The sequence below is a fragment of the Marmota marmota genome, unplaced genomic scaffold, assembly GCF_001458135.2.
Source record: "Marmota marmota marmota unplaced genomic scaffold, marMar, whole genome shotgun sequence".
Lineage (NCBI taxonomy): Eukaryota > Metazoa > Chordata > Mammalia > Rodentia > Sciuridae > Marmota > Marmota marmota.
Window position 1 is genome coordinate 12,321,124 of NW_026000108.1, and position 10,793 is coordinate 12,331,916.

The 10,793-nt window shown below is 44.8% G+C and overlaps 1 long non-coding RNA gene across 1 annotated transcript; it reads right to left on the reverse strand.

The window, feature by feature from the left end:
• Positions 1-4,915: 4,915 nt before the first annotated feature.
• On the reverse strand, positions 4,916-9,181 carry LOC125610851. Its single transcript, XR_007340903.1, has 3 exons — positions 6,706-9,181; positions 5,844-5,903; positions 4,916-4,960 (listed from the first exon to the last, which is right to left on the reverse strand). It is a non-coding gene; the product is annotated as an uncharacterized LOC125610851 (long non-coding RNA).
• Between the last annotated feature and the right edge of the window lie 1,612 nt (positions 9,182-10,793).

Genomic DNA, 10,793 nt, shown 5'->3' on the forward strand with positions numbered 1-10,793 from the left:
CTTCCTCAGGCCACTGGGCCTGTTCTGTCTATTGGTTGCAGGTCTGGCCTGTTCTGATGGTGGTCACAGTTCCGTCTACCTTGCAGGCGCGGGGGGAGGGGGCGGCTCTGCCTCTCAGCAGGCCGCTGCTCCTCTTCTGCCGGTGGGTCGCAGGCCCGCCTACCTTGCAGGAGTGATTGGAAGCTCTGTTCAGCCGTGGGCCACTGGGCCTTTTCTGCCGGTGGTCACCGTTCCGCCTACCTGGCAGGCGCGGGGGGTGGGGGGCGGCTCTGCCCCTCAGCAAGCCGCTGCTCCTCTTCTCTATTTTATATATTTATATAAATAAAATATATGCATATACATGTATAGTTTATTTGTTTTCATTTTCACACTGGTTATTGGATGTTGGGACCCCTCAAACGAGCCTCAAATAATTGACAACAGCTGACTTCTAGGTACCAGCAGACGGTGCCTCCTAGTGGCTGGGCGGTGGGAACACAGGCAGAAGTGATTCCAATCCTGTGTGATTCCCGTAGTCATTTACGAGCAGAAGCCTTAGCCAGCTCATGACTCCTCTCATCTCTTCCCTTTGCGACCGACAGTCATGAACATTCCAGAAAGCAGGCTGCTCCACATTCCGGGTCCTGGAGGAAAAGTGATACAAAACAAACCCGCAACCGCTCCCTAGTGGACAAGTCCTATGAGCAAGAAACCAGCCCATGAAGTTTAAGCCCCTGAGGTTCCGTAGCCATTTATATCACAGCATAACTAGCCTCGTGGTCCTCACAGTGCCATTTTCAAACTCCACAAAGTCAAAACTATGTTCATAATAATACTGAAACATGCCTTGGTTTTTCACAATGGTGACATTTACATTAATGGTGGAAAAGTAACGGAGGGTAAAACGCCTGGTCCCTCCACATGGTGAAAGGGTGAGAGCAAGCTGCACTCGGTAACCTTGATGTTCTTCACCCCCAGCCTGCCCCCATCAGTCACAGTTTTAACAGAGCCATCACTTAGTGGAACACACACAAGAAAAGGACTGATTTTATTAAGCCCAAGCCTTGAGGGTGCAGCTTCTTGAGATTTCTTGGGACGAAATAGAAATAAGGCAGAGGGCTCTTTTTCTGCACACCAAAGTGCTAAGCTTTGTCTTAAGTAAAAGCACTTGTGATCATTTGGCTGCAAGCTGAATTAGCCCCTTTTTCATTAAATTGCTTTTCTTATTTGAAAAGATGACTGACAGACAAATTAAGGTTATTCCAATTCAATTATTCAGCAAATATTTTCTTGCCAATGATAAACTCCAGGCTTTTAAGTAAACGGTAGGATTTTGGAAAATTCGTGTCTTCCACTGTGAGCCTGACAACTTCTAATACTTAAAGATTTTGTCTAATGAGATCAGTTGTAATACGAATGAATGTGATTTTTGATGTTGTACAAGGAAATGAGTCAGCATCTTAAGATCTGCATAACTAAATAAACTAGCATTTTCCAAAGACCATCATTTTTTAAGGAATCAATTTTCCTTTCTAATATGGTAAATACCAGCAGACATAACCTACACAAATAAGAAGCTCTTTACAAGTATAAAAGTGCTCTAAGAATAAATCTTTGAGAACTGTTGTTGAAGTCTATCCTGACTATACCAGTCACGGTCCAATGAGGAGACAGACCTATACAATGACTTATACAGGGATTATAAATTTTTAATATAAATTCTTATTACATGTAACAAAAGAGTAATCATAAAGAGGCAGAGAGAATGCTAAATTATACTCTAGGGTAGAGGAAGAGCACCTAAGGGAGTGGGCTTCTGTCTAAGGCTGGACACAGGCTTCATTGGGATTGGCGTGGCTGCAGCCCACACCAGGCTGAAGTGCCACAGGTTGCCAGGTGAGAGCTGGCCCACAGTGCCAGGTAACTAGGAAATTCCCCTTAACATGCAGGGGGCTAGAGGGCCAGGATGCAGGCCATCCAGAGCCCACTCATCATCAGGGCAGTGCAAAGCCTGAGGTGCATGGTGAGTGGGTCACCACACTGGTCCTTGGGGCGTGAGTTTGCTGAGGATTTGTGTGTCCCGGGCATGCAGCTGGGGCTGAGCCCTAAGCCAGCACCAGTTCATCAGACACAAAAAGTCCACCAGCACCAGGAGGAAGACACCCCTCCTGCAGTGTCCCTCTGGCGCCCTCTGCTGACAAAGCCTAATACCGTGTTTGCTGCAAAAGAGATGCTTAATGCGTCCTCACGAAAGCGGGTACTAAAGGGTGAATTTGAAGCTGAGAGGTAATAAATTGACAGCCGGAACACTGACAGAAAACATTTCATATGGACCTTTTGTTTTATATCACACCAATTAATAGTTCCAAAAATAGTGCCTAGGAATCACAGTTTAAGAAACTGATGTTTGTAGGTCATGGAAGATTTTTGGTCTCCTGTCCCTCTTACGTATATCTATTGTTGTAGAATTTTAAAATCCACATCTTGGAAGCACAACCACATCAGAAAGGCTGACAAGGGCCAAGCCTTGAGTGTGTATATGCATGGGTTAAATTCCACAGCAAGGTATTTTAGTATTTTTAGTGCAGGAAGCAGAAAAGATTAATAAATCATTAATAGGAGCAATCTAGCAAAATATATCAACAAGTTCTTACATTCGATGATAATGTTATTGCTGTTTCCCCATTATCCCAGATCTCTGGCTACATGGGCTTTGAAAATGCCCAAATTACACATCTCCTGAGCTAGTATGTCCACAGCATAGAAATAAGGATCTTAAGGCAAGATATTCAACACTGGCTGTCCCTCATAACTCCCAGAAAATTGTCAAGGTCAATGTCATTCTTCAAGTACTAGCTCAAACATAGATCTTCCCCAATCAGAATGGATCTCCCCCTCCCTGGGACTCTGCTTCTTTTGTTAACGCTTCTGCTGAAACACTTCCCCGGGCTACCTCATTTTGTAACTACTTATGTCAGTGTCTCTCTCTCCCACTAGACTGTGAGCTACTCGAGGGTAGAGAGATGCCTCACTCATCTTTGTGTCCCTACAGCCACACACAGCAACTTGATGTATGGTGAGCCCTTATCTGTTTTTGTCGACCCAAATTTGTTAACGTCAAGTGAAGGAGGAAGAGTAGCTTGAAGTCTTGTGATCAACATTCTCTGCTTGCAAAGGGGCTTAGCCACAAACACTTAGCTGGGTCCTGCTATGAGTGAACTTCAAAACATTGGCCTTAAGGGGGATTCCTCTGAGATAGGCAATTCGGATTCTGAATTTATTTGAGAGCCCTGGATTGCAGGAAGATTCAGACTAATTCAAAACTCTGTAAAAAGATAGTCGGGCATTCTTTTATATAGCAATTTTGATGCAGTTTGTCTAAATTCATTGTTTCCCTTTTCTTCATCTCCCACCTTCAGCCTGATCATTCATCATCTAAGACAGGACTGGTTGGCAGAATCCTAAGCTATTGGGTAGTCTGGTATATTACCTTGCTCATTTTAAACTTTCCCCAAAAAGTCTGTATCAGTCAGGATAAACTGGATTATAGGGTAGTAACAAATAGTCCCCAAATGTACTGACATGACATGTTCTGACACCAGATGTTTATGCCATCTGTGTTTACTTCTCACTTTGGTGGGGTCTACTGTGGGCCTATGCCAATTACCAGGGCAACCATGATCCACTCAGGAATTCAGGGCTCCAGGTGACTCTCCCCTCATGACTCTAATCTCTCAAGACAAGGTTGAAGAGGCAACATGGATATTTCATGTTAGCATGGCCCACATTTGGGCTCCAAAGAGAAATTGCATAAGCCATAACACTGCAACCAAAACCAGACACATATCCCGCTAACTGGCAAGGAAGTACCATCCTCTGTGGACCCACAAAGAGGAGGAAGACCAGATTTTGGTGAGCTGTGATAACATCCACATCCAAAGACTTCACAAGGACTTGGTCAGCTTAAAATGTACAAGTTCACCTCCCCTCAACACACTCTCCTGTAAAGCACACTTTGAACCACAGCTTGCACCTGAGGGGAATCAGATTAGAATGGACAGCTCACGGCTGTTACCAAGGACCAACCTAAAAGGACTGAACCAGAACCGGCATCCTCAGCATACCCTGGAGCAGAAACCCCTGCAGTGAAGTGCATGTGCCCTCCCCTTCTCACCACCATCCTACCTACGGAGGTGCGATTTGTTTACTTAAGTGTTCTAAACCAGTTGGCCAAAAATAAATAAATAGCAATTTAGGCAAATAGTCATTCCAGAACATTCTGCCTTGGAGTTTCATGGCTCAGAAAAGAAAAAAAATAAAGTTCAAAAGTTTTCAGCCTTCTTTCAAACTTCAATAGCTGATTTTATTTTAGTATCATACCCTTTTTGATTATTTTTTGTTTGTTTTTTGGTGGCGCTGGAGATTGAACCCAGGGCTTTGTGCATGTAAGGCAAGCACTCTACTGACTGAGCTATATCCCCAGCCCCCTCACTTTTGATTATTGATAAAACAACATCTCTAAGAAATAATCATTGAATTCTTAAAATATACTAACGTCAATGTTATGGTTTAGATGTGGTATCCTCCAAGAGCTCACATGAGACAAGGCAAGAAGGTTTGGAGGAGAAATGATTGGGCCTTAGCCTAATCGTGAATTAATCTCTGATGGAATTAATTGAAGTGGTAGGGTGTGGCTGGAGGAGGTGGGAATTGGGACCTGGCTTGGGGTATGTATTTGTATCTGGCGAGTGGAGTCTCTCTCTCTCTCTCTCTCTCTCTCTGCTTCTTAATCACAGTCTCTCTCTCTCTGCTTCTTGATCACCGTGACGTGAGCTGCTTCTCTCTGGCACCCTCTCCTGCCATGATGGTCAGCCCCACCTCCAGACCCAAGGAATGGAGTCAGCCTCCTATAGACTAAAACCTCTGAAACCGTGAGCCCTCAAATAAACTCTTCCTCCTCTATAGTTGTCCTGGTCAGATCCTTTAGTCAAAGAAGCAAAAAAAAAAAAACTTGTTAAAGCAGTCAAGAAATGGAGATCAAGTATTTTTTAGATAACTATGATCTCTTGAGTTTCCCACCATCTGTTCTTTACAAATGATAACCCATTTTATCCTCTTTGCAACCCTTCCAGGTTGTTAGTATCACTTCCGCTATGCAACCAAATAAACTGAGACTCAGAGTTAAGTAATTTGTCCAGGGTCGGGACCAGGCGTAATGGGAAGTGGGCATCTGAATTCACATCCATCTAGTGGATGATAAGGAATCCCACATACCACTCCAAATCAATTAGAACTTAGAAGTTATTGACTTACAGTAATTTCAGACTTTGTGTTACTTGAAAAGTGTAATCAAGAGCTCATTCATTTATTGGAATAACTGCAGTTCTATTTGAATACGTTGAAATTTGGGGGGAAAAAGGCTAATTATCTCTTTTGTGTCCTATTCATCATGACACATTGATCTTTCCCACCACGTCCACATCCTTCTCTCTCTCTAATAACTCATTGAACAGACTGCAGTCCTAGGGCATGGGCCAGACATGCACCCTGTCCCACAGTTAAATAAGGTGCTGCTCATCGAGAATTTAGCCAAGTGCCCATGAGAGTCGGTATGTAAAGATCAGCAATTAGGTTGTTTGGTAAAGTTGTAGAATATCGGGTTCTTAGCTCACATAATGAGTAAACACCCCCCACACACACACCAAAAAAAAAAGAAAGAAAGAAAGAAAGAAACTGTGAGTACTACAGTTAAAAAATGCAAATGTCATAAATGTAATAGAAGGTGAGACGAAGATGGAGATTATTATCTCTGTGTGTCTGAAAGGGTTAATCTTTAGCTTCCAAGGAGCATGCATGGGGATTACCAGGATCAATTCCATGTCCAATTGTAGAAGAACAAAATCAGAAGCACGTTGAGAAACACCCTGAAATTTTGGAAATGCACTGTCAAAATTACAACTAAGAGAAAAATGGAGGCTTTATATTTTTATGGCGGTTTTTAGGAACAAACCCCTCTCTTATACCAGATAAACCTAACTCCGAGACTTTCTAATATCTGACTTCATATACATTGTCAGGAGCCCTTTACACAGTATTCAGATAACACCCACGTGTATTTCTTTTACACAATGGAACTATTTGGTGCATTGTATACCCAGCACTTAAAGCTGAGCCTGGCACACAACAGCCCTCAGGAGGTATTTGCTGAATGAAGAAATGACAAGATCCATATAGGATATTATATGTGGAAAAGAGAAGAAAAACCTTTCAAAATGCAAAGCTGAATTCTTCTCCTTGGTGATTCATTTTATGCATCAACTTGACTGGGCTATGGAAGGTCAAGCTGATGCGTGTCTGTGGATGGTATTTTGGGAAGATATTGGCATCTGAATCAATAAATTGAAAAAAGCAGATGGCCCGTCTCACTGTGGGCCCCACTCAATCAGTTAAAGAGAATCAAAAGGTAGAACAGGGAGGACTGTTCCTGCCAGACTGCTTGAGATGGGACACTGTCCTTTTCTGGCCTTCAGACCTGGACTGAACTCTGCCTCTTTGGGGGTCTCTAGCCCTTCAGCTTTTGAACAGAAGCTCCCACCATCAGCTATCCTGAATCTCCAGCTTGCAAACTGTAGACCTGGGGCTTTTCTGTCTCTATACTCACACAAGCCAATTCCTAACACTGTCCTGTGGATTCTTTTTCACTGCAGAGCCTGGACTAACACGTACCTTGATGAGCCTGGTTTCTGAGGTTAGCCAACGAGGTACTTCAAACTACCTGTCCAGTGGAAAATCACGAAAATCCCAAGTGAAAAAGAAAAAAATGTTCAAGTATCTTTGAAATGCATCATCAAGAAAGCTGGTGTAAATGTAAGGGATGTGCCAAGGTAAACACACACACACACACACGCACACGCACACGCACACGCACGCGCACGCACACAAGACGAAAGCAGGATCCGGACACTGACTGACTGTGAGGCCTTCCACTCTCCGTGGGCCCTGACCTCTGCTGGCTGGGGTTCTGGGGAGCAGGAAGGAGACACAGCTAAGGGTCTGCTCAGGGTGGCCTGCTCTTCTTACCACTTTTACCCTGTAAGGCTGGCCTCCAATTCCTACTATGGTTTCACCAACATCTAAAACTGGTACCCTGAAGGGCCACAGCTCAGGAGCAGGGCACTGCTCTGTCCTGTGGAGGGAAGAGCCTGACATAGGAGGAGAAAAGATGGAGGGGGGCGCTGGGGCAGGCCTGCTCTCTTTCCTCTGGGAATGAAGCTTTTTTTTTTTTTTTGCAGATGGTTGGTGCACTGCACCTGCACATGCCCTCATAGAAGGTTCTTCCCAACTTAGTCCTTGAGTTCAAGGGTACAAAGCACAGGGTGCCTTCCTTGCAAGGCAACAGCTGGGTTTTCTTTACTAAGATGTTTTTCTTTTTCACCTGATCCTGAACACAGGGAAAACCATCACGTGCTCGGGGTTCTCTCCACAGAAGTGGGCTGCCTGGATTTCAGTGGAAACGACATGTTTCCTGTAGAAGCCACTGAAGTGACAGCGTGTGATCATCAGGACGTCACCCACTCCTCTGCCAGCATATCCAAGGTGTGTTTGAAAAGTCAGATGCAACTTTGGCAAACAATTCTATCAGGTATCAAAGAAATGACACCTCTTCAAAATGAGATTTATTCCATCGGCACGTCCCAGGCACAAGGGGTGCCGTGAAGGTATCTATAACCTTCAGGTAAATTTTCTTCCTAGGCGTGACCTACACACGAAAACATTCATGAGCATTCAGTTTTCACTCCATCACCACTACCTGGATCAAGAAACAAGATATTATTAAAATTCGTGGCTGTCTCGGTTGGTCTCCGACACCTTTAAAGAGCAATTTTTCTGTCATTTTCCCAGCTTGTGTATGTCACCACTGGAAGAATTATTCTGTTAACAACTATTCCCTCGCCCTTAAGCAGAAATCCGTTATACACCATCAAATTCTCCTAAAACCCTGGGAGGGCGTATTATTGCCTAATTTTCAAGTTTGGGAAACTGAGTTCCAGATATGCACACTTTGCCGGTAGGTGTAGGGCCGAGGTTTAAACCCCAGGATGGACTCCAGAGCTCGCCCACTAGGCCACGACACCACAGGGCTCTCCAAGAAAGACCTGCCCTGCACATTAGTCTTTAAGACATCACTGACTTGAACAGTTGTGCCCCACAGGCTGCATGTTGGAAATTCACACAGTGCAATAGTAATGAGAAGCGGCACCTTCAGGAGGGGCTCCGTCCCCGGGAATGGGATTGGTCACCTTGCACGAGGGCTGCAGGAAGCCTAACAGAACAGGAAGCTCACCCTCAGCTCACAGCTCTCGGCGAAGCTTCCCTTCACAGTGTCTCTTCCCACCTCTTCCCATCCCTGCATGGACAGTGGGCACGGGAAGGCCAAAGAGCCAGAGCGTGAGCTGCCACCCAGGAGCACAGTTCCATGTGCAATTTGCAGCCCGGGAAAATGCCCGGAATGCTCATGCCGCCGAGATGGAGGCTCACGGGAAAAGAGACAGCATGATCCTTTCCTTGTGCACAGTGACGCCCTCGCTTCGATCCTTGCCATCCAACTCAACCGTGAAGTCAAAGAAGGTTTCTTGGGCTGTGTTATACACGTGTATGAGTCCAAAGTGACGAATGTTCCAATCCCATCCACTGACAAAAGTCAATTTGACATCAACACTAAGCTTCCACTTTTCAAATAACAATGGTAATATTTAATTAGAACTTAACCTGGCTGCCTGCTTTCACTTAGCAATGGACTGTACACCAGTGTTCCCTGACTAAGGAAAGATTGACAGCCAGTATACATGCCGCCTTTTAAAAAGAGCTGCACACTGGTGGTGTCTAATTATGCATAACATGCTGCCACTAATTATTACTGTTTCCAGTGGCTTGGAGGGTCAGCAGGTCTGTAGTCTCCCATATTGTGATCAGGAGTTAGGTTAAATCTTGGTCAAAGCATCGCAAATGCTTTGTAATGATTACCACTACACACCAGGCCTACAAATGACTAATGTAGCTAAAAAGATAACAGAAGAAAGCATCTAGTCTCTACTAGCATACAGTAAGTACTTTTTTAAATGGTAGCTATGAGCCTAGTAATTATTATACTTTTTTTTATTTGGAGAGGGGTACCAGGGATTGAACTCAGGGGTACTCAACCACTGAGCCACATCCCCAGCCCAATTTTTGTATTTTAATAGAGATAGGGTCTCTTGGGCTGGGGATGTGGCTCAAACAGTAGCGCGCTCGCCTGGCATGCGTGCGGCCCGGGTTCAATCCTCAGCACCACATACAAAAGATGTTGTGTCTGCCGAAAACTAAATAATAAATATTTTAAAATTCTCTAAAAAAAAAAAAAAAAATAGAGATAGGGTCTCACTAAGTTGCTTAGTGCCTCGCCATTGCTGAGGCTGGCTTTGAACTTGTGATCCTCCTGTCTCAGCCTCCCGAGCTGCTGGGATCACAGGCACGTGCCACCGCGCCCGGCCAATATTATCCTTTTTGATTTGATCATTACTACAGTTCTGGGCTGCCAGTGATCAGGGAATTCCTCTTTTTCTCGGAGACGCCACCATCTGGAGTATCCATCCATCCTTCATTCATCTGTGCCACAGACCTTCACAGAGTCCTAGTTGGCACCAGGCACGGTCTCTAGGTAAACAATCCCCAGAAAGTCCCCCTCTTGGAGATTCCCAGTGCACATACTGAGGCTCTGAGAAGGTCTGCAGGGAATAGATTGGTAATAGAGACAGAAGACAGATGGTAGGTAGACAGACAGACAGCAGAGATTGATGACAGATGCTACATAGATTTGAAACAGAGATGATCCACAGATACAGAGCAATACATGATGATAGAAATAGGTGACCAATGACAGGTAGGTAGCTAGAAAATTGACTGATTTTCCATATTTTCCTTCCTGGTAGAACCTTTTATTTTCATGGAAACTTAGTCCCATCCCAAGACAATCTTTGGGAACAGTGCGGGACCACATCTGATACCGTGAGGATGCTCCTGACTGACTCCCTCCCAACCAAACTCGAGCCAAGTCCCCTATCATGATTGTCCTCCGAGTTGGTCTGTAAAGACCTGAACAAAACTCTTTTGTTTTGGGGTTTTGTTTGTTTGTTTTTGGTACCAGGGATTGAACACAGGGGCCCTCAACCACTCAACCACATCCCCAGCCCTTCTTTTTTCTTTTTTCTTTTTTTTTTTTTTAATCTTTTATTTTGAAACAAGGTCTCACTAATTTGCTGAGGTTGGATTTGAATTTCCAATCCTCCTGCCTCAGCCTCCCAAGCCCTGGGATTACAGGCGTGCACCATCACGCCCAGCAAAACTCTGACATCATTCCTTCCTTCCTTCCTTCTTTCCTTCCTTCCTTCCTTCCTTCCTTCCTTTTTTAATTAGAGCTTATGATTGGACATAGTTGGGTTCATCAGGACAAACTCACGCATGCATGGAAATCTGTTTCGGTTCACCATCCTCCTGGTCCCTGTGGGAGGTAGGAGCGTGACTTTTCAAAACCTGCGGGTCTCCCATGGATCGACCACCCATCCCACATTTCCCTGGCTCTCCTGGCACCCCAACCCCCTCCCTCCTCCTTCATGCTCCCTCTAAGGTGCCACCCTCCTCTGTACAGATCAGAGTTGAATTCTGTTCCCTGTTGCAACAGCACATCACCAATTAAAGCTGTCCTTACACTTCGGTGTGGAGCTTTGTCTTTGACTCCTCACCTCGTAAGTGCTCAGGGACACTTATGAACGTTGGTA